Source organism: Panthera uncia, chromosome A2 (genome assembly GCF_023721935.1).
Source record: "Panthera uncia isolate 11264 chromosome A2, Puncia_PCG_1.0, whole genome shotgun sequence".
Taxonomy (NCBI): Eukaryota; Metazoa; Chordata; class Mammalia; order Carnivora; family Felidae; genus Panthera; species Panthera uncia.
The window spans coordinates 159,959,137-159,981,460 of record NC_064816.1 but is presented as its reverse complement, the minus strand read 5'-3'; the positions used below and the strand labels follow the sequence as shown (position 1 = coordinate 159,981,460).

Genomic DNA, 22,324 nt, shown 5'->3' with positions numbered 1-22,324 from the left:
TCCTCTTCTTCCAAAAAAAACCAATGCACATACAGCCAACACCTCACTGATTAAACGCATTGTTTTGTACAGTACAAAGCTCTTGGCTATGTTGTCACTGCCTCTCTGTTATCCGTGCACATGTTATTGTGACTGAAACCTGGAAAATCTGGCTTTTTGCTTTACAGACAGCCAGAACCCTACAGGACTCTGCTCAACGGTGATTCTGACAACTCCTGTTCACAGCTTCTTTTCACTTTGCGTGTAATTCAATGCGACAAACATACATAGAGATTCCGTGTGTGCAAGGCACGCTGCCAGGTCCAGGGGAAATGGCCAGAAACAGACAAAGTATTTGCTGTCAGGGACTCACTGTCTAGTACAAAATAGTCCAGGACAAAATACAAAATGCACAAAAATAGGCTTTGATGCCGTGTCGCGAGCAAAATCACCAGAAGGCACACGGTTCAGAGGTGAGCAAGTTGACTCCCGCAGGCGGGGACGTGGTTGGGGAGCCTGCCCTGGTTCCAGCTCTGCGCCTTTTCTCCTCTGGGTCTCACGTGCAGAAGACAGTCAAGCCTGGATTTTGAGTCACGTGTTCTGTGAGTGTTCCGCAAGACGAGCAAACATTTCTAACAAATCTTAACTTTATAGAGGAGTGATGTTGTGCAACACAAGTCGTATGTGATGCCAGATGCCGTGTGATCACAACTGAGCCAATGGTTCTTCTCTCTTTCTCTCTCTCACTCCCTGCGGGGTTGTGGGTGATCGTCTCCCATGCTCAGATGCTGGTCTCAGGAGGTGGTGTTTGGCAGAAATCCCTGACTTTTCAGAACGTTGGAAGGTGCCCCCAACTGGCACTGGTGTATTTTTTGTCACCTCCAAGCACCTATGGACGGTCCTTTGCTTTTCCAGACAAGAGTAACCTGAAGAAGGCTTTGCTTCATTCTAGGTCAGGCCGCCTGCAGATACAGACCCTTTCCTCGGCTGCCTTATTGCCAGTAACATTAAATACAGTCTATGACAAGAGTTTATTAATACTGTACCGTAGTCAACATCCGTGTGAACATATACAATGGCCCCCGTGCAGAAAAGATTCCATTGAGCCAATCGACAGCAGTGATGGTGAGTGATACTGAAAGTTGTCCTACACAATAGCCCTCCTCTCTTGTCTCCCTCACACCAGCCACGAAGGTTTTCAAAGGTAAGTGCAAGTTAATTCGTTTTTCTCTTTATATTTTGTATTTTCTTTAGTATCTTGTATTATATTACGGTATTGTAATCATTTTTTAATGAATATTTTTGGGTTGCGGAACGAATCATCTGAGTTTCCATGATTTCTTCTGGGGAAATTTGCTTTGATATACAAGAGCTTTGGATTTACAAGCATGTTTCCGGAACAAATTGTGCTCACAAACCAAGGTTTTACTGTATGGGCTTGTCGAGGTCTACTCTTAGTAAGAGTGTCAAAGGCTGCCACGACCACTTTTGGGCGCCCACTACTTGCCAGGCCCTGTGCCGGGTGTTGGGGTGACACTGCCTCCGTGTCCCTCTGTGAGGCTGGCGTACCCTACTCCGGAGATAGGAATTGTACGACCGGAGCCTCCCTCTGAAATGCAGACACGGGCAAGAGGCAGAGGCAACAGTCTAGACCTGGACCGAGAAGGAGATTCTACTTGTAGCCTAAAGTGGAAGCCAAGGAGGGCAGAAGAGAGTGAATATCACTGCTCTGCTCCCTCTCAGCCTGGCCTTCTGGGATCCGGACAGTTTTGTCTGGTCTTAGGACAGGGGGCATGCTTTTGAAAGCATACGGTTATACCTCACTGCAAATTCCTCTCTGCAACTGGGGGAAATAGTCCATTTCCCATTCTGTACACGCATGTGTACTGCCATCCCCTTCCGCGTGCACTCTGACATTCACACGGCGCACACGCTTATGAACATGATGGGTAGATGTAAAAACATTTATCACGATTCTCTTCGTCCTATCCTGATATGTCTGAAGTCCCTGGTGGGTAAGCCTGTGTCATAGCTGGTAGACCCCTGGAACATGCAGTGAGAGCGCTAATATGTTCAAACCCAGATGCAGAGGGGCACCTGAGTGGCTCAGTCAGTCAAGAATCCAACTTCGGCTCAGGTCATGATCTCACGGTTCGTGAGTTCAAGCCCCGCGCCGGGCTCTGCGCTGACAGCTCGGAGCCTGGAGCCCGCTTCGGATTCTGTGTCTCCCTCTGTCTGCCCCTCTGCTGCTTGCACTCTGTCTCTCAGATTGTCTCAAAAATAAATAAACACTAAAAAAAACCTATCAAACCCAGATGCAGAAACCGTGTGTTCGCCGACAGAGAAAGCTCGTTCTATTTGCTCGGCCTTTGCTTACGAAGACATATAAACAACATTTGGTTTTCTAAAAACTTTGGTTAGTGACAAGAGACCATTTTGGCTCAAGTGAGATATCTGACTTCCAAATGCATATTTTTCCTGAGGGGAGATAAAAAATAAACCGTAGCGAGCAAATCCACAACCAACGCGTATGGGAGTTTTGACCCACGGAGTCCCTGCGGTCAGAGGCGAAGCATTCAGATTTCACAAAGAAAAGACTGAATTACGCAACAGACGTGCAAACAGAAAAATCTTCACGTTTGCGCTTCTGTTTCTGGTGCCGTTTGTGCCAGAACATTCATTTACACTTGCTTGACTGCATGGGGAAAAGTGACAATTACACATGCAAATGAAGTGATTAAAAAGGACACAAAACTGGAAACGAAAAAAAAAATCATCACAATAAAAAAAAAAAAATTCACCGAGACAGTGCTTGTCTTCCTTCCTCTCCTCTCCATCCTTGGAGGATGTTTATGTGACAGATAATTTCCAAGCAGGGCTAAACCCACGGCGTGCGGACAATGGAGTTCACTGCGCATGGCGGGAGCCCTGATGAATGGTCTCAAAACCAGCTGCTGGGAGTGCGAGAAAAGGCGAAGGCTCTGGTCGAGACAGTCGGCGCGGCTCCTCAGTGCACGGAATCCAGATCTCTTTATTTGCCAGCTCATGCATTATGTATGCCGGCTGCGCAGAGTTTATACATGGAGGCGATATTATCATACTGCTAAACAGGGACCTAGCCAAGCTACCCGTGCTATCGTGGATGATTAACATATTTGTCCTAGAGACAGTATTTCCTAGTCGACGCGGCAGACAGATTTTGTTGCTGTTCGATTTCAAGACCTTGTGATCGCTGGCATAAACCCTGGCATTTGGGGGGGTCTGCCTGCCACACCCCACAGCACTGGGTTTTGCTTCCGTCTAATTCTGTGCATCTGGGGACCTTGGATGAGGTCACACTTCCGTCCATGCAGCAGCCTAGGTGAATCAATCAGCGGGGTTTGTAGAAATCGATGGGTTGTTTTACACACTCACAAACGATGGCGAAAAATGTCACGTTGACTTTGTATGGTCACGTGTAACCTCTTGCTCCAGAAACTGTCAGTGACATTCAGGGCTCATGACAATGGCTGAGATTCAGCTGGTGTCTTGGGGTTGTTGACTCGTAAAGCTTTAGGTTTCAAGACTTATGCGTTGAAATCGTGGCGTCATTTTTATGCCCTGTATGCATCAACCTGGGGGAAGGTGTGAGGGGTTTGGCAGAATTCACAGAATCCAGAGAAGGAAGGAAAGAGCTCAGCCTGGCTCGTTTTGCCAGATCAGGCAAACCACAGGGGAAATGATGCGTCGTGCACTGGGTGTTCCATTTGTGCCGAGTGTGGCCGAGCCCGGACCCCCACCCGGCTCCAACTCGAGGCTCTTCCCGTGCACTTCCTGCAGCTGCAGGGATTGCCACATCCATCAGACCTGTGACAATGCTTCCCGTCACCTGCCTGCTTGCGACTGCAGAAGTCCCGTGATGAATTTTGGCCAAAGCCAAGTATGTTCCAATCTGAGTTCCAACGATTACTTACGTCTATTCTCTTCTACTCCATTTGGCATTTTGGAAACGCTCTCAGCATAGCTTTAATTCCCACATAGGGACACGTACAGCGTCTTGTTCACAGGAAGCAGCCACCTGGTATTTGCGGATTAAATGGTGGGTAAAGAAATCATTGACGGGGTGCACCCTCAGGAACCTGTGAGGTTGGGCGAAGTCAGTTCAGAGGCTGAGGAGCGTTCTTTTGAATAACCTCGAAGTTGCCAATTACCTGTTACAAAGACTAACCTTGGTTTTTAAAAAGTATGAAAGATAATCGAGAGTTAAGTTTTATCACAGAGGCATTGTAAGTTTGTTGACTGCATCAACCGTCAACAACCAAGTCGACTAACAAGGACCGGGTTGCAGATTTCTTAGGCGTCTGCCACAGAAAAACCATATTCTAAGAGGCATTCTAGAACCTTCCAAGCACCGTTCTCTCATCGGACTAAGGTTAGGATCATTCAGTATCTGAGGCAGGCCAATGCTGCAAGCGTCTTGCATAGAAATACCTCCAAAATCTCCACTTAAATAAGCCAAACGTGTTTCCTGTGCTGTCGCACAAAGGCTCTTGCTACAACGGATTTTTATTTCCTTCAAGTGGACTCTCCTCATGACTTGACCCTTTTGCCCCCACATTTATTTAATCTGCAACATGAGGCAACTGAACTAGACCAGAGGTTTCCAAAGGGAGCTCCTGGGAGCCCTCATGGGCCGCCATTGCCATGCTGGGCGTCCCTGTGAGAAGTTTCCTTCTGAAGAAAGGGCTCTGTCGCTTAAACCACATTAGAAAATGCTGGGGTTAGAGAGTCTGTAAACTTCCTTATGCCCTGGCATTCTATGAATCTAAAAACATTCCCTACACAAGTGTGTCTTAATTTCAGCTAACATTTCTGACCCCCTCCAGCTAGACGTAAGCCCTCGGTTCTCTGAATATTTAATAACTGTTTTACTGCTTTCATTACACTGACTGCTTTCTCCTTGAATTATTGCCTTTGTGAACATGTATCAAGGGCAGGGATCTCGGGAGCATGGCCCGCTGAGCTCCCGACAAACGGAGCACCCTGGTGAAACACTTTTCTAAATAAATGAACAAACTTAAAAACGCTAAGATCTCTTGGGGGATCTTGTGGGAATGTGAATATAAAAGTCTTTCTTTGCTTTGGGATGGACATGGTGGGAAAAGTGAGAAAAATAAACCAACATACAAGTTGGGACATGGGTCATCATTGTTCTAGAAAACGTCAGCAACACTGGGGAGAGAAGGGAGGGTAAAGAGCAGTGATACTTTTACAAGAATGGAGTACGTGTTGTGTGTGTGTGTGTGTGTGTGTGTGTGTGTGTGTGTGTGTTTACACTGACCCACAGCATGTTACTAAAACTCATCCTTTAAACACTGTGAAGGGGTGCTGGGTGGCTCGGTCTGTTGAGCATCTGACTCAGTCTGGCTCAGGTCATGCTCTCACAGTCGTGAGATCGAGCCCTACGTCCGGTTCTGCACTGAGCACGGAGACTGCTTGGGAGTCTCGACTTCCCTCTGCCCCGCTCGTGCTTTCTCTCTCTCTAAAAAAAATAAAGATAAAAAAATACAAACTCTGTGCAAATAAAATCTCGTCTCCCCAATTTCCTCATTTTTGTTATGTCAGTGGGCAATTTATAATAACTTAAACAAAATTAATGATTCAGGACACCACAACATTTTATAACGTATACGTGAATGCTCCGTGGAGAAGAAGGAGAAATGTAACTTGAACAGCCACATGAGTGACACTTTTAATTAATTTTCTCCTGCTTTAGTAGCCGTGTGGTTAAAGTGTGACAGAACAGATGTTCTGTCTTAAATGCCAGCCTCCTAACCACACACCATTTTTATCTGAGGCTCAGTTTCTGAGTGGGCAGGGACAGGGGGCGGGTGGGGGGGGGATCTGCAAGCTTCATAGGGAAATGCCTCCAGAAGAGAGGGAAGAAAACAAATCAACAAAATGCATTACTTCCTGCAGTCAGGGGGCCCCTCTCTGAGCAAGTAGTGTATCTTGGAAGTAAAGCCTTGAGACCAGAGGCCCTTTGGAAAGGCCAGCAGGAGCGGCGGGAAGGAAGGTCACAGTGATTACATGGGAGTAGGACCCAGAGGGTGGGCCTCAAGCTGACGAACGGAAGCATCAGAGACGATGCATCGGTGCATCAGAGACGAATGGAAGGTTTAAATGCTTCCCGGGAGGCATTTCTGAAGGTCACCCCACGTCTCAAGGTGCCCGGTGCACTTCCCATGGCCAGGACACAAACTTCTTTAAAATCCCAGAGCACCAGGAATCACTTCTACGGCGGTTGGAGCTTCTTAAACAAGCAACACGAACAGGCATATTAGATGGATGTTGTATGCACTATTTTTCATGGATTCTAAGACACAAATGATGCAAGAGACACCAGTGATTTAAGATTTTACAGAGACACTGAGATGCCTTTGATTTCAGAAAAACGAAGAGTGTGAGAAGCACATCTTGGAAGCAAGGAAATGCTATTTCATACACCGTCTAAGGCGGCAATGCTCAGACTCTAGCTACACCAGAATGGCCGGGACGGCCTGGACAGGCAGAGTCTGGCGGGTACCACTCCAGTGGTTATGATTCCACAGGTCTGTGGAACCTGCATGTGTCACCACGTCTGTGGGCTGCTCTTTCAGAACCACTGCTCCGAGGTAAGAAATCAGCCCGGGGTTTTAGGCGGTTGGGGAAGGGTTTGGAGGGGCCTGCCCTGGGGCTGCGTCCCTCTCCCAGGGCCGCCGTAACGAGGTTCCAACAACAGGCGGGCTTAACACAACAGAATTTACTGTCTCACAGTCTGGAGGCTGGGAGTCCGAGACTACGGCATCAGCGGGGCCCGGTCCCCTCTGAACCTGCCTGGGACACTCCTTCTTTGCCTCTTCCAGCTTCTGGTGGTGGCCATCGGTCCCGGGGGCTCCTTGGTCTACACACGCATCATTCCAATCTCTGCCTCTATTAGCACGTGGCATCTTCTGCCTAGTGTGTCCGCATCTCTTTTCCTCTTCTTATAAGGACACCAGTCCTTGGATTAAGGGCCACCTTATTCCAGAATGACTTCATCTCAGTTAATTACATACACAACAATCCTACTTCCAAATAAAGTCACATTCGGAAGTTCTGGGGGTTAGGACTTCACCATCTGTGTTTGGGGGAGAGGGTGGGATACAACCCAACCCACAATAGGGACCCAGAGGTAGGTCTTACTTCGTTGTCAGAAAAGCCACACATGATACCTACTGACCCTGTTTGCATAAGACATTCCCTCCTTCCCCTCTCCGCAAAGAAACTTCCCCATATACATGTTACTTAGCTAAATTTTGAGATGCCCCCAGGCCAATGATGTACAACAACCAGCTCCCCATCAGAACAAAGTCCCTCTGTGGCACATAACCCATGCATATTCCCATTAGAATCTTTCTCTGACTATAGACAATGGTTCCAAATCACATAAAACAAAAAACAAACAAAGACAAAAAAACAAAAACAAAAAGAGGCTCTTCAGTTCCCAGGCCTATAACTGATGATCATTTTTGCAATGAATAAATTTAGTTAAGAGCATAAACCCTCATCTTGTCTGAGCTCCTGCCTATGTAAGATCATGTGACCCTGGCTTCTGAGCTGTGGGCCCTTCACGTGTATAATGTGGACAGCTATGGCATTTGGAAGGACTAAATGAAGGAGACATTCTTTGTAGTCCTTGGTCATTGCAAGAGTGAAACAGACAGAAGGTGGTATTAATAATTATTAATAATGGAAACATTCCCCAGTAAGCAGCTGGGGACTCAAGGGAGACGGAAACTTGATGCTTAAGATCTGGGAGGTGCGTGGGGCGGCGGTCTGCCTGCCCAGGCAAGGTAAGATTCATTATCTGTGTGTTTCTTCATTTCGTTTCAATTTGGAAACGGTCAAGGTGGTCTACGTGGGCTCCGTGCTCTGAGGACAGACTCCCTCTTGCCCTCTGCATGAAGATGTACTTTGTCCCGTGCACACTTTCCACACCACCTACAAAGGTCCAGATCCTGGCCCAGATCTTCAACATCCACTTCAGCTAGCCGTGGAGGCCACAACTACTGTTTCTAGTACACAGAAAGGAAATAAAAATCCTTTGTCTACAGACACATTCCATGATAAACTTTGGTCATCTTGGTCTAATTTTTGCAGGGAATAGAAACATAATAGGTATCATTAACCGATCTCTATGTAAATTCACGTCACCAGTCATCGGAAACAAGAGGCGAAACTTCTCCCCACTACAGGAGAAAAGTGACCATAATTGAAGGCCCCATCTCTCAGGTATGAGCCAGGGCTGGGGCAACAACAGCAACAACAGTGATACTATCAGCATCATCATCAATAACACTGTCAGCATCATCATGAACAATAACATGATCAACGACGAACAACAGTAACATCCACTGTGAGTGCTTCATAAATAGTCAAAACTTTCATGTTTGCCCCAACCCTACCAGGCAGGTACATTATTATCTCAATTTTATAGATGAGGCAGTCAAGGCACAAAGGGGTCACTTCCTCCCGCTTCCTCCTTGGGAAGGACCATCTGCCCTTCCCCCCGACCCCCCAAGTTTTACCAGTTACCAGATGCTTTCTCTCCCGGCCACCGAGAGCATTTATAGTCTTTCCCAAACAATTCGCTACAGCCTGCCCTTTATTACTCTCCAGTTGGTGGTGTCTGTCTCCTCACCAGTGAAGTCCTAGAGCACAGGGACCGGTTCACACCCATGACGTGGGGGAGGTAGCCCATCCCAGCCGAGGCTCTCGCGGGCTCCCCGCTCCACGCTCGGCCCCTTTGACGCGTTTCACAGTGTTGTGAATTTCACCAGACCCTGGGCTACTCGAGGGCAGGGCCTCTGGGTCTTGCTCATCGCTGCACGCCTGGCCTGCAGTCCGTATCTGGCAGACAGCGAGCATCAGAGAAATGCTTCTCGGTCTGGACGGCTCTGTCCTTTGTAGCCCCACGGGGTGGTGGAAACACTACTGCAGTGCGGGTGGTGGGACTGCCACACCGGAGGGGGCACCAGACACTGGGAGATGATGCTGCACCCACCCCACAGCGGCCCTAGGAAGGCAGGTGTGAATATTCAGGGCTGCAGTGCCCTCTTGTGTCTAAGGCTTCACTAGGGCTCAATTTACACGGCTGTGGAAGAAGCGTTTGAGGAGAACAATCAGCAAAAATGCTCGTTTGTCTCCACGCACAAGAGAGAGCAAGAGTGGTGTTCACGGGCACGTGGAGAAGGCAGGTGTGGGAAAAATACCGATCCTAGTTCTGACTCTGCCCCTAATTAGCTACGTGCTTTTGGGCAAGATGTAGAAAGTGTCTTAACGTTCTCATCTGTAAAATGGGCGGTCTCTGCTAGTGGGAAGGGAGATGGTGAACTGCTAGGCTTTTAGAGCAGCCTCCATGCCCTAAATATACAAATTTTTGTTAGGCGGACTCTCACCACATGTCTGTGACTTCCCTGAGGTCAAGGGCGATGCCTTATTCATTTTTAAACTTATTTTTATTTATTTAAAAAATTTTAATAATTTTAATTTTATTTTTGAGAGAGAGAGAGAGAGAGGGAGAGAGAGAGAGTGCGCGAGCGACAAGGGAAGGGGCAGAGAGAAAGGGAGACACAGAATCCGAAGCAGACTTCAGGCTCCGAGCTGTCAGCACAGAGCCCGACACGGGGTTTAAACTCACGGACTGCGAGATCAGGACCCGAGCCGAAGTGGGACACTTAACCGACTGAGCCACCCAGGCGCCCCGGACGATGCCTTACTCAAATGCCTGTGGTGGTCTCCAGCAAAGTTCCTAGCACACAGAGAATTCCCTCGGTTCTCACGCCCCCCTGAACACATCCCAGTAATAGCACCAACCACATGAAATGCCATTTCTGGGATGGGTGCTCCCCCCTCAACATGAGTCCCTCAAGGCAGGATCTCTGACTGATTCTGTGCTTCCCCAGCACCTAGAGGCATACATTAGCTGCTCAATAGTTGAACTGGATGGAGGAGGGAGGTGGAGGTCAGAAGCTGCCTTAGGGAAATGTCTCCGATGCCTTCATGGTTCTGCTGAGGAACAAACCAGGCAGGAGAGCGGATACTCTGTGTTCATGGAGTCCCTACATTCACATGCATTTTGTCTCGGTCGGTATGGATGCAAAGCTATGAAGTACAAAACAGGGGGCTTTTAAAAATGCATTAGGAGTGCTGTATTATCATTCAATAGCTGTCTACCATAATCTAATACCTTCTTCTGGGGGAAAAAAAGTTAACGGAAGTGGAAGCAGATGTAACATTTAGCCAGATGCCTCTGCTCATCTTCCCTTGAATGTGACTATTTTAAGAACACGGATGATCCCACTTTGTCTCCTTTAGAGAATTGCTGACTTATTTTGGCCCCACGTTTCCTGAAGAAGGTGCTTTGTAAGAAGTTTTGCTCCTTTTTCGAGCTCATTTGCAACCCTCCTGGCCCCTGCCCTGCTTTCTGCCGCCATATTGGCTTTTTTTGTTGCTGTCGACAACACGGAAGAAGACAACAGTTGTTCACGTTTGACTTATTAAAGTCTACACGGTGCTGGGTGCAGCACATACAGGACTGGGGTCACCCACAATTTACAGGATCACTCATAGCTCCCATTGTTATCAGTAGTATGCATTTCCACGTTGGACATGGGCTGAACTCCTAACTGTAGGTCTCTCGTGGACTCATTTCCTTAACAGTGATTCATTATCAGCATGCAAACCTCCTGGTGGGGGTGGGACAAGTGGCTCAAACCACCATCTTCTGTGTTCTCAGGCAAATGTGAGCCATCCCGTGACTGAAGCTATTGTAACTGGTGTGCATGAAAGCCATGGAACTTATGAGAGTAAAAATGTGACTTTTGAGATTTGCCTTTCACCTTCTCCTTAGCACATCATCCAGGTTGGCCTCTTTGGTTCCTTCTCTGGGTACAATGCACCAAGCACACACAACTCTCGATGGCCAGCCATGGTGCTTGCTAATCAGGATGCAAAGGAGAAGAACAGTGTTACAGAAACACCAGGAAGGTAGTCAGATGGCGTGGGGTCTGGGGCTCCTACTACTAACCGGCTGTGCGGTTTGCCTGAGTCATTCAACAGCTCTGTGCCTCAGTTTCCTCAACAGCAAAGCAAGGAAAAGGGAGTCAGCCACCACCACAGTCCTTTTTGTGATAACTTTCTTTCTTCCTCACATGGACCAATGGTTCAAGTCAATGATGGCAGGCAACGACAGTGTCAAAGAGCTCCCTGAAGCAGCAAAGATCGATTTACAGCCAGCAGAGTAAGTGATAAATATCTTCACCTCTTTGAAGACAATTTATGGATGGTATAATGAGAAGAATTTATTCATACGAAAACTGCCTTACTCAACCATGCTGGATAGCTAGGAATTAAGTACAAGTACCTTCAAAATATTCTTACAGATCAGTTTTAAAAAGTGTTGTGGGTTCATGAGGGTCCAGGGTTGGATCCTTGAGATAGAAACGTATCCACTTCACTTATGGCTCCTTCTGGCTATTTAAACTTTGGCTATTTAGTGACAACCAAGAGGGTAGCTCATAGCTGGGACCGAGAGATTATGAGAAACTCCCCTTGGCAATCCAGTGTGTTGTAGACGTCAGACTGTCACCTGTGGCTGGGATATGGCCTGCAAATGTTTGCTTAGCCAGAAGGAATACGTTTCAAATTTTAGTGGGTTTCCAACATTGAGAAATTCGATTTTTATATAAAAATATGGATTTTGAAGCTCTGTTGAAATACCATAAGATCCAGAAATTAAATAGCTTCTGAATGGTGACAACTGACTGCAGCGGAATGGCAGGTGTTCTTTTTAGACTTAGGATGTTCCCTCCAGCACCCTCCATGCCCTGCCCCTCCCCGTTATAATCTGCAAAGTGGGGTTCACTCGACCTTCCCTCCTGTCCCCTCAAGCATCTATACTTGCAAATATTTTTAATTTTTTTCATGTTTATTTATTTTTGAGAGAGAGAGAGAGAGGGAGGGAGAGAGAGAGAGAGGGAGAGGGAGGGAGGGAGGGAGAGGGGCAGAGAGGGAAACACAGAATCCGAAGCAGGCTCCAGGCTCCAAGCTGTCAGCACAGAGCCTGACACAGGGCTCGAACTCCCAAACCTTGAGATCATGCCTGAGCTGAAGTCGGACACTTAACCGACTGAGCCAGCCAGGAGCCCTGCAAGTGTTCTCTTAAACAGTGAGGGAGGGGAGGAGCCAAAACTCATGGCTAGACAAGCATCTGTTTCCCCTTATTCCTCTTCCTTTCCATTAGCATCAATAATTAATTAAGTTTGGGATCAATTCTTTGTCTTATCAAAAATGGAAACTTTTGTTGAAAGCCAGCTGTACGTTTCCAATCTAATACCTGTAATTCACGTGTGCCAGGCAATTAGATAACATTCCCTGGTTTAAAACAAAATGTCACCTACTATTGGAACATGGGTAGAAGTGGATGGATGTTTTACTGGTGGTCAGAATGTGCCAGCACTATTGTTTAAGGTGACAGTTCTTTGAGTGTACTGCCAATGCTTCCTTGCTTCCATCTTTAAAATGTTTTGTTCTTATTTTGCTTTTGGTGTCCTATCCATGAAACACAAGATCAATGGCACAAAACTTTCCCCCGTGGGTTCTTTTAGGGGTTTTACAGTGTCAGGTCTTATGTATAACTCTTTAATCCATTTTGAGGTGTGAGTGTGTGTGTGTGTGTGTGTGTGTGTGTGTATGTGTGTGTGTGTGGTATAAGGTAAGGGTTCACTTAATTCTTCAGCACACAGGCACCCAGGTCTCCCACATCCCCTGCTCCCCACCAGTGGGTCTATACCCCACCTGCTGGAGCACGGCTGCCCTTCCAGAGCTGGCTGAAATCATCTAGAAGCTTCTTCTAGTTTTTTAAGCACTTTTGTTTTAGGAATCCTCATGAACAACTGCAGTACATTTTATCCAATAATTGCTAAAGTTTAGTTCCTTTGCTCATCATACGCCTCTTACTTCTCTTTGGCCAGCCCTTTTCTTTTGTTTAAGCACCTCTGTGTGTAGTTTTATCTTGTTTTGTTTTCCAGGGCAGATGTGTGAATGGTATATTTTACATATTTGAACATTCCCAAATTCCTTTTCCTGCCCATTGTATTTATTTATTTATTTGATTTTTATTTTATTTATTTTTTTAAATGTTTATTTTTGAGAGAGTGGAAGTGGTGGAGGGGCAGGCAGAGGGGGACAGAGGATCTGAAGCGGGCTCTGTGCTGTCAGCACAGAGTCCCATGCGGGGCTCACACTCATGAACTGTGAAATCATGACCTGAGCTGAAGTCAAACTCTCAACCAACCGAGCCACCCAGGTACCCCTTCCTGCCCATTTTATGAACAAGAGCTGAGGATGGGCAGGACTGAAACTTAGAAACCGTTTTCCATCAGCAGCAGTTTATGGACTTGTTCTGCTGTTTCCTGAACTGTTGTTTCAAAGTGAGAAGTCCGATACTACTCTGAGTATTTAAAATAATAAGAGAAAAGGAAAGAAAAAAGAAAAGAGAAAACCCTCCACATACCCTTCCTTCTGCCCCATAACCTTATGTAATTTCTAACCTCTGAATCATCAAATTTCATTAGGAGCAATTAACTTCCTGGCTTTCCCCAAATTCTTACAAGACATTCAATACTTCTTTCCTCTGTAATGACTCAACGCTTGGTGGGATTTTTTTCTATTATATCTTTGGTTATTTTTTCCCCTTCATCCTTCCCAGTCTCCCCTCGAACCTCCACATGGCAGAATGCATTTCTGGGATCTAGTATTCATGTCTCTCAAGTTTTGCTGGAATGTTCATCTCCATCCAGTTGCGGTCTTCTGGGTAATCCTGCTGGATCTTCCGCATTCCTGTTTGGTGGTATGCTGTCCATAATTTTGCCCAAACAAGGACACTTCTGAGAATGAAGAGAAGGGCACTAAAAATAAAGATCAGGCCTCCATCGATCTTTGTCAGGCATTATCCAGGGCTTTCTTGGAAAACTGGGGCTTATAATTACTGCATCTATTCAGTTTTTCTTTTGAACTAAGAAAAATTAGGGGAGGGTATATATTTTGATGAGTCAATTTACTTTTTCTTCTTTTTTTATTAAGCTTTTAGTTTTAATTCCAATATAGTTAACATGCAGTGTTTAATGTTAGTTTCAGCTGTAGAATATAGCGAGTCAACAGTTCCATATGGCACTCAGTGCTCGTCACAAGTGCCCTCCTTAATCCCCATCACCTGCTTCACCCACCCCCACCTGACCCCTCTGGAAACCACCAGTGTGTTCTCTGTAGTTAAGAGTTTGCTTCTTGGTTTGCTTCTCTTTTTTTTCATTTTGTCTCTTTCATTTGTCTCTTAGTTCACTTGTTTTGTTTCTTAAATTCCACCTATAAGTAAAATCATAACGGTATTTGTCTTTCTCTGACTGACTTATTTCACTTAGCATCATACACTCTAGCTCTATGCATGTTGTTGCAAATGGCAAGATTTCATTATTTTTAATGGCTGAGTAACATTCCATTGTGTATATATGTCACGTCTTCTTTACCCATTCATCAGTTGAGGTACTCTTGGGCTGCTTTCATAATTTGCCTTTTGTAAATAATGCTGCAATAAAAATAGAGCTACATATATTCCTTCTAATTGATGTTTTCCCCCCTTTTTGGGAAAATACTCAGTAATATGATTACTGGATGGTAGGGTAGTTCTATTTTTAAATTTTTGAGGACCCTCCACACTGTTTTCCACAGCGGATGCACCTGTTTATATTCCCAGCAACAGTGCACGAAGGTTCCTTTTTTGTCCACATCCTTGCCAACACCTGTTGTTTCTTGTGTTTTTTTATTTTAGCCAATCTGGCAGGTGTGGGATGATATCTCATTGTAGTTTTGATTTGCATTTCCCTGATGACGAGTGATGTTGAGCATCTTTTCATGTGTCTAGTGGCCATCTGGACGTCTTATTTGGAGAGATGTCTCTTCATATCTGCTGCACATTTTGTAACTGGGTTGTTTTTGGGTGTTGACTTGTATCAGTTCTCCATATGCTTTGGATACTAATATCTGATCCATTTATCAGATATGCCATTTGCAAACATCTCCCATTCTGTAGGTTGTCTTTTTGTTTTATCGATTGTTTTTTAATTTTTTTTTTTGTAATTTCATCCTTCATCACTTATGCTACATACACATCCTAGGCTTTGGACTTTGGAATTAACTCTCAGTGTGATCTATTTCTACTTACTTTTCAAAAATTTTTCAATGTTCTGGTCTGCAGGTAACCCCTTCCTGGTGACTCAGTGGTGCCATTTATTTTTTAATTTTATGTTTCTTCTACTATTTTACATATGTACTCAGGAAGCTGTCCTTAAGGAAAAGATGCTTTAGGAAATGTGATGGTGGTCAGGAGCAAAGTGGCTGGCTGGAGTCGGGGCAGTGGGCATAAAAGGAGAGCGTGGGTCACAGAGGCACCATAGTTGCACAGAATGGTATTATTTATTGTCAACGCACATTTCAAGTAGAATGCTGTCAGGAAAGACTTCTCATTTTGCAGAAGGTACCTTGTCACCTGGTGCTGGAACAGCTCAGACATTTGCCCCGTGATGGGGAAGGTGTCCAGTGGGCAAGTGGGAAGTGTCTTTCTGAGGGAGATGCTTGTTTTGTTGTCACTGAAGAGGAACGAGGCTCCTGCTCAGTGACTTGCTTGGGGTCTGGGAGCTTTTACTGATGAGTTTAGCATCTTCCAAAATATTCATGTAAATTATACTGATGATACAACCTGCCCCGAGAATCCCTCTCCTTGTTCTTGGTACCCACAGCTTCAGAGGGAGTAGCTCCAAATGTCTGAGAGATTGAAGAGATGTTCTTCCTCACAAACACGCTGGCAACGCTCCAAGGAGTCTCAAACTTGGTTCCAAACATTCGCTTGGACAAACTCAAAATTAAAATAGGGTCGCCCAGGTTAATGGCTTGGAAACTTGGTATAAGAGACGCCTAGAGGATTACGTGCTTTTCCCTTTTCAAATCTTGTTGCACGGCATCAGTATTGCCCCATGTTTGAAGCGAATAATATAGTTTCATCAGCGAGGATGCAGATTATTATTTTTCTAGCTCTGGCACTATCATTTACAGTTATCTGAAATAATTTCAGTAGAAGAGTGTATTTCATGCCTACATTGGGCCGGGATGTAAGAGGGTGCACCTGCTTAGATGTACACTGAAGGACTGTGTGTGAATGGGCATCACCCCGGGGCCACTTTGGAGGGGTCTGGAGCTTTCTTCTCCTAACTTCAAAAGATGTATGACTGGCCGAGTTGTCTTTCAGTCAGAAACCTTAGGCCACAAGCTTCCCTCGAGATACTTTCTGTAGTGATGTCAAGATTAATAGCTTTCCACTCCCTCCAGGAACAGATGTGTGGTAGGTGGGCACCACCTCCTCCCTCACTGCTGCATGTGGCAGACATGACCAATCAATCGTTCACCTCTTCCCTGTTGCGTGTGGCAGACACGACCCATCAATCGCTCATGAGGTTCTTTCTTGCTGAGCCTGGACTTGGCCAAGGCATCCTTCTTATGCACAGCACTGCAGCCAGAGACTTCCAGTGCGGAGGAGTTGATCTTCAAGGCTGAAACCCATTTTTCATCCCTGCCACTCATGACTTTGTTTTGACTAAAACTCATGGAGAACTAATATAGTGCCTCGGTGTACATTTCCCCTCTGTTATATTCCTCAAGGTCAGGACATGGCCAGGGCAGCTGAGAGCACTGGGTATCTGATGGAGTAAAGGTGGAGAGGGGAAATGGCCCAGGAGGAGGAAATATCCAGTGCTGATGAAAATAAGAAAATTTGGTTCCTTCCTAACTTCCACCAAGAACCAGCTGTGGAGGGCCCTGTAGGCATCTGCCCTTCTGAAGTCACCAGGTACTTCACCTCCATGCCTCACACATGGGTGAGCTAAGGTTCTGTGACTCTGGCAACTACAGTCACTTCTGGAACTTTCTATCCTGCTAGTGTGAGTGCAGACCCAGGGCTTCTGGCACAGCCTGGTGAAGTATGAGGATGGCCACTCACATCTGGAAACACCGAGTAAGGGATTTGCTTCACTAATTTCACAGAAGGTAACCATCTGTCATGTTAGCCCCACCTTCTGGATGCTGAGTCGGTAGCTGGAGGATGGCTAAGACACTCTCCTTTGATCACCGAGGTAACGATGATGACGATGGTGACTGGGGTCACAATATTAGTTATCACTTATTAGGCATTTGCTGTGCCTCGGACATCATGCCAAGCAGTCCACGTGCATTGCCTCCATGAATCCAGACAAGAGCTTTGTGAGACAGCTACTGTTGTGGCCCCAGTTTTCAGGATGAGGAAGTCGAGGGTTTGGCAAGGCCAGCCAACGTGGCCACATCACGAAGCTAGTGAGTGGAGGGGCCCAGCTTCTAGCCAGGTCTGTCCAATTCCATCCTTCATTGCTCTCCATTTCTGTGATTTCTCTTTCTCCGTGGCAGCGATGGTGATGATAGAGCCCCGAGCATTTAGTACTAAGAAAAGCAGTAATCGGGATACAGTCACTCGCTTTATTTTAAGCTTCCATATTTTGTTTCAATTTGACTTCAAGATGGAGAAGGCTGTCCTGATAAATCAAGTCGCTGACTCTATGGCCGAATGTCTTAACCATTGGCAAATGGCTCCGTAAATAACAACTTAACAGCAAAGGGGGGTGAAGTCCAGACCGCAGCAGGATTCATAACAAAGGTTCTCCGCTCAGAACAGGACGAAAAGCTCGAGTTCCACCATGTTTGGTTCCAAGAAAAAGAAGTTTATTTATTAACTTTTAAAAATAGAAAACTGTTTTTGATATAAAACAGCAAATGCCTGATTCATGCACAGGTCCCATTTTCCTGGTGAAGCTTTGGTGTTTCTTAGAAACAGGACTGACTGAGTCCTTCTGACAAACTTGGAGGAAAATGAATCATGTGCTTGGGATTCAGTTTGAAGAGAAAAATCCAATTGTCTAAACAGAGGCTATGATTGTAAAACTCAAATTATGTAAACTGGGTGCTTTGATTCAGTTGCACGGTGGCTCTCCTGGATGAATTCAGCCGGGGAGGAGAAAAATCCTAACAACTTTTCAAAGCTCCATGTGACTCGAGTATTCATTTGACTTTCTGACACGGAGGAAGAATTTCTGGAGAAAACATACACTTCTTCCGCCAACATGCCAGCGTTATCTTCCAAAAACATGGTTTGGAAACTATCACTCTCTGCAGAGGCCCCTCTCACTCTTTCTAGAATGTGGCAGAGCCATTGGGAACAGTCTCTGTCACAAAGTCTCACGTGGTTGCCCTTAAATTTGTTGTCCCTGAGAAAACCAACAACAGTTCCTTTCCTCTCTTTCTTATAGAAGAAGGTGAATGGAGTCACAGAAGGGAGGTCCTGTGGGTCAACTGTATCTCCCCGTGAAAGATATGTTGCAGTTCCCACCCCAGTACCTGTGGATGTGACCTTATTTGGAAATAGGGTCTTTGTAAATGCAATCAAGTTAAGATGAAGTCGACTGGAGTAGGTGGGTCCTCACCTGTGGTTGGTGTCCTTACAAGGAGAGAGAAACTGGGGTCCAGAGACACAGGGCCACGTGCCAGTGGAGGCAGAGGTCGGGGTAGGACATCTACAAGGTGGGGAACACCCAGGATCACTGGCAGCACCAGAAGCTGGAGGGAGGCATGGAGCAGGTTCCCTCTCAGAGCCTCCACGAGGAGTCAGCCCTGCAGACGACTTGCTTTCAGACTTCTGGTCTCCAGAACTGGGAGAGTATACATTTTTGCTGCGTTAAGCCCACCTAGCTTGTGGTCATTTGCTACAGCAGCCCCGGGGAACTAATACAGGAGGTGAGTAATTTTTCTTTAAACGTGACACTGGGGTCACCCAAGACTCAAAGTTGGACGTCACAGCTCTGCGGGAGATGCAGCCTGACTTCTGATCTGGGTGCTCCAGGACAGCTGAGGAACCAGTGACAGTTTCTGTCACACATGCTGGTCTGAGGGTGCCCACGCTGCCTGGGCTTGTTCATCCCAAGGGTTGATAAAAATTGACCCTTGCCTGGGGCGTCTGGGTGGCTCAGTCGGTTAAGCGTCCGACTTCAGTTCAGGTCATGATCTCATGGCTGGTGGGTTCAAACCCCACATCGGGCTCTGTGCCAACAGCTCAGAGCCTGGAGCCTGCTTCGGATTCTGTATCTCCCTCTCTCTCTCTGCCCCTTGCCCACTCACACTCTGTCTCTCCATCTCTTAAAAATAAATAAACATTAAAAAAGTTTTTTAAAAAAATCAACCCTTGGCCTGAAAGAAGGTCTGGGGGATATATCAATCAGGTGTCCATTGATCGATCAAAGACCAAGCGTGCAAGTGTGGAATAGTATGTTCAGTGTAGGGAACTCTAAGATCTCTTTGTGTTAGAGACAGATGGCAAGCAATCAGAAATGGAAACATAAACATCAAATATTATAAGGAATGTACTTTTCAAACTGTGAAGAGCTGAACAGAGTTTAGGTATTTCTATCACCACCCATCTTACAGGGTCATTGGGGAGACCAGCAAGTGTAGAAACTGAAAGCTTGCTGGGTTTTCTGGAAAATCGCTATAAGATGTCACATCGTAATGCAGTATTTTGAATGCATCTGGCTTCACTGCTAGACCCTAGAGATCGGAAAAGAAATCTAAACATCTGTGTACTTATTATGTAGGTGAGTTTCTACAAGGTTCCACTGCATCTGGTTTACAGGAACTTTTCATGCAAGCCTTCCGCGGCCATCTGAAACCCATGACTTTTTGCTAGAAATACCGGCACAGGGAGATGGGACCCAGCTAGGTAATGAGTGGATGTAAGCACTGCAAACATTTCGGAGTCTTGCCTTACCTGTGCTATTTTAATCGATGGTGTGCAAAGGTATGAAAATAATTTATGCATTTAAAAGTTTTACATACTTAATAAAAATTAAGAAGTTAAGAATTATAAACAAACACAGAAATGAGAAGCCTTGAGACAGCACAGAATAAATGTTAAGGAAGTGTCACAGGAGAGGGCACCAGATGATAAGACTAAGAGGAAATCTGTGACGATGAGGGTGGAGGTTACGGTCTCACCAGGAGAAGGACAACGCATGGAAGGGCCAGTCACAGACAAGCATTCACTGCAGACAAGTGATGGGCGACGATCAGCTGGGACAGAGGGACAGTGTAAATTAAGGGACAGAACCATCGCAGATAAACTCAGCAAAACCCATCACAGCGGAAGGTCCGCAGGCAAAGCAGGAGGAGTTCAGATGGGGTATCTCAATTTTGTGGTCTTACAGCCGCTTGTGTGGTCCCCAGCCCTGTGGACTCCCCCAGCGTGACGGCCTGCGGCCGCTCTGATTAAGCACTTGCTTTGGCCGCTGGGTATCTGCCGTGCCCCGGTTCTAAACCCTTGGTCCAAACCTCCTCCTGCACGATGGGCCGAGCCCTTCTGAGTGTGGGAGCGTTCACAGATTCCCCTTCCCCCAATCACAGAGAATCCTCTACTGTCATTACGTTTTCTTCAGCCTAGAAGGGAAGGACTTGTTGTTCTGGCTACATCTTAGGGGCCATGTTAATCTACCCGAAGTGTCGCAGGAGCCGGGAAGGGGAGCCTCTAGAGCTGGGGGTGGGGACATTGTTTTGGTCAGAGGTTCATAGGAATCTCTGGAGTAGCGAGTAGAGTAGCGTTGGGGTGTGAAAGCAACACAGGGGAGGGAGTTGAATCAATGCTGCTTGGGTCCACTTTAATCTCTGCCGAGAAACATGGGGGAAAATAAAATCACTGAGAATTAATTTTGGTTGTTAAATTGGACTTCTTAAATGCATGCCTCTGCTGGACCGATGGGGGCTCACAGGCCGTCGGGGGGACCCTCCACGCGATCTCAGCATGCCCAACGCTCCTCCTCACGCTGCATCCCCCTCCCCCCGCCCTGTGACACTGCACTCGACACTCTGAATCCCTCCCTTGCCCACCTCATCTTTCCTTGATTCTTCTTCCCCCACAAAAATCCCAAGCAATCAAACTGGGTGTAATCATCCCCTTCTGAAGTCTCACCCCCATGACAGTCGTCACCACCGCTCACGGGGTTAACCGTCACTCAGCGCAGGACGGGGATTCGCTTTCACTGCGGCCAAGTCCGTGGTCTCTCATCATTGCATCTGGATTCTGAAAGTTTGCTGCTATTGGTTTTGTACACTTATGTTTGTTTGTTTGTCTTTTAGAAAGTCCCTTTTTAAAAATGAGGGTTTGGTCAGGCTTTGGGGGAAAGGTCAATTTGGGCATTCAAGTTACTTTCACCAGAAAATAGGTTATCATACAAAAAATTTTTACAGAGAAATTTTGTAGAGAAGAGGGCTAGTTTAAGCTTACCTTACGATAAGGCAACATGTTCAATATTTAAATGGATTTTAAATGATGGATCCTTGTCTGGGATGTTCTTTAAATGCACTTTGATTTTTCTCTTCTGTATTTTATCATGATGTTTCAGTGTTTCCTTCTGGGGACAAGATTCCAGATGCGTGATTGTGTAGCTCTGGTCAGACTCTTGTCTCAGCTCCTAGTGGGTCGGTTTCCTGGCCACATAAACCCTACATTTTCCCAGGCTGTAATTTCCCAAAGATCCTGCCACGGGGCGGCAGGTGTCGCTGGCCTGGTAGCCAGGAGACCTTGATGCTGGTTCCCTGTGCATCACCCAACCTCCCGTCGACGGATGAAGCCAGTGGACTGGTTCTTAGGCTCTCTCCTCTTTCGGCCACTTGCTGTCTGCTTCCCGGGCAGCACAGGAAAGAGGAGTTTGGTACCACCTTCCTTCCAGGGGACTGGGGGAGGGGGTGGCTACAGTTGTAATTCAGAGGTTCCCCATCGTCTTGGGAGAACGTCTGGGGCTGAGCCTGTGGTGGTCAAGGGGCCGAGTCTTCCTGGCTTTTCACGATTTTGGAAGATACTCACAAAAAGGGGATGAGGTCACGTACTGGTGTGCAGCTGGCGAAGGCCAACGAAGACAGTGCTCTCACAGACATTCCTCCTTCTGCACCCGCGACTCGTGGGCCTGAATTGGTCCTGGTCCCAGTCAGTTCCACCTGCAGCAACGTGGTCTCAGGAGCTCTTGAGACACGCTTTGTAACAACCGTATTTATTTGTGGATTCAGACCTTATCCTTCCCACATACGAGGACAAGATGCAAAGACACTGGCTTTTCCACCGTGGGACATGCCTACTGTTTCGTGTATGCTGACGGGTGTGATCAGGAAC

The 22,324-nt window shown here is 46.4% G+C and overlaps 1 protein-coding gene across 4 annotated transcripts in view; it reads right to left on the bottom strand.

Annotated features, from left to right (window-relative positions):
* DPP6 (dipeptidyl peptidase like 6) overlaps positions 1–22,324 on the bottom strand; it is an 851,682-nt gene that overhangs the window by 40,113 nt on the left and 789,245 nt on the right. The window lies entirely within an intron of this gene.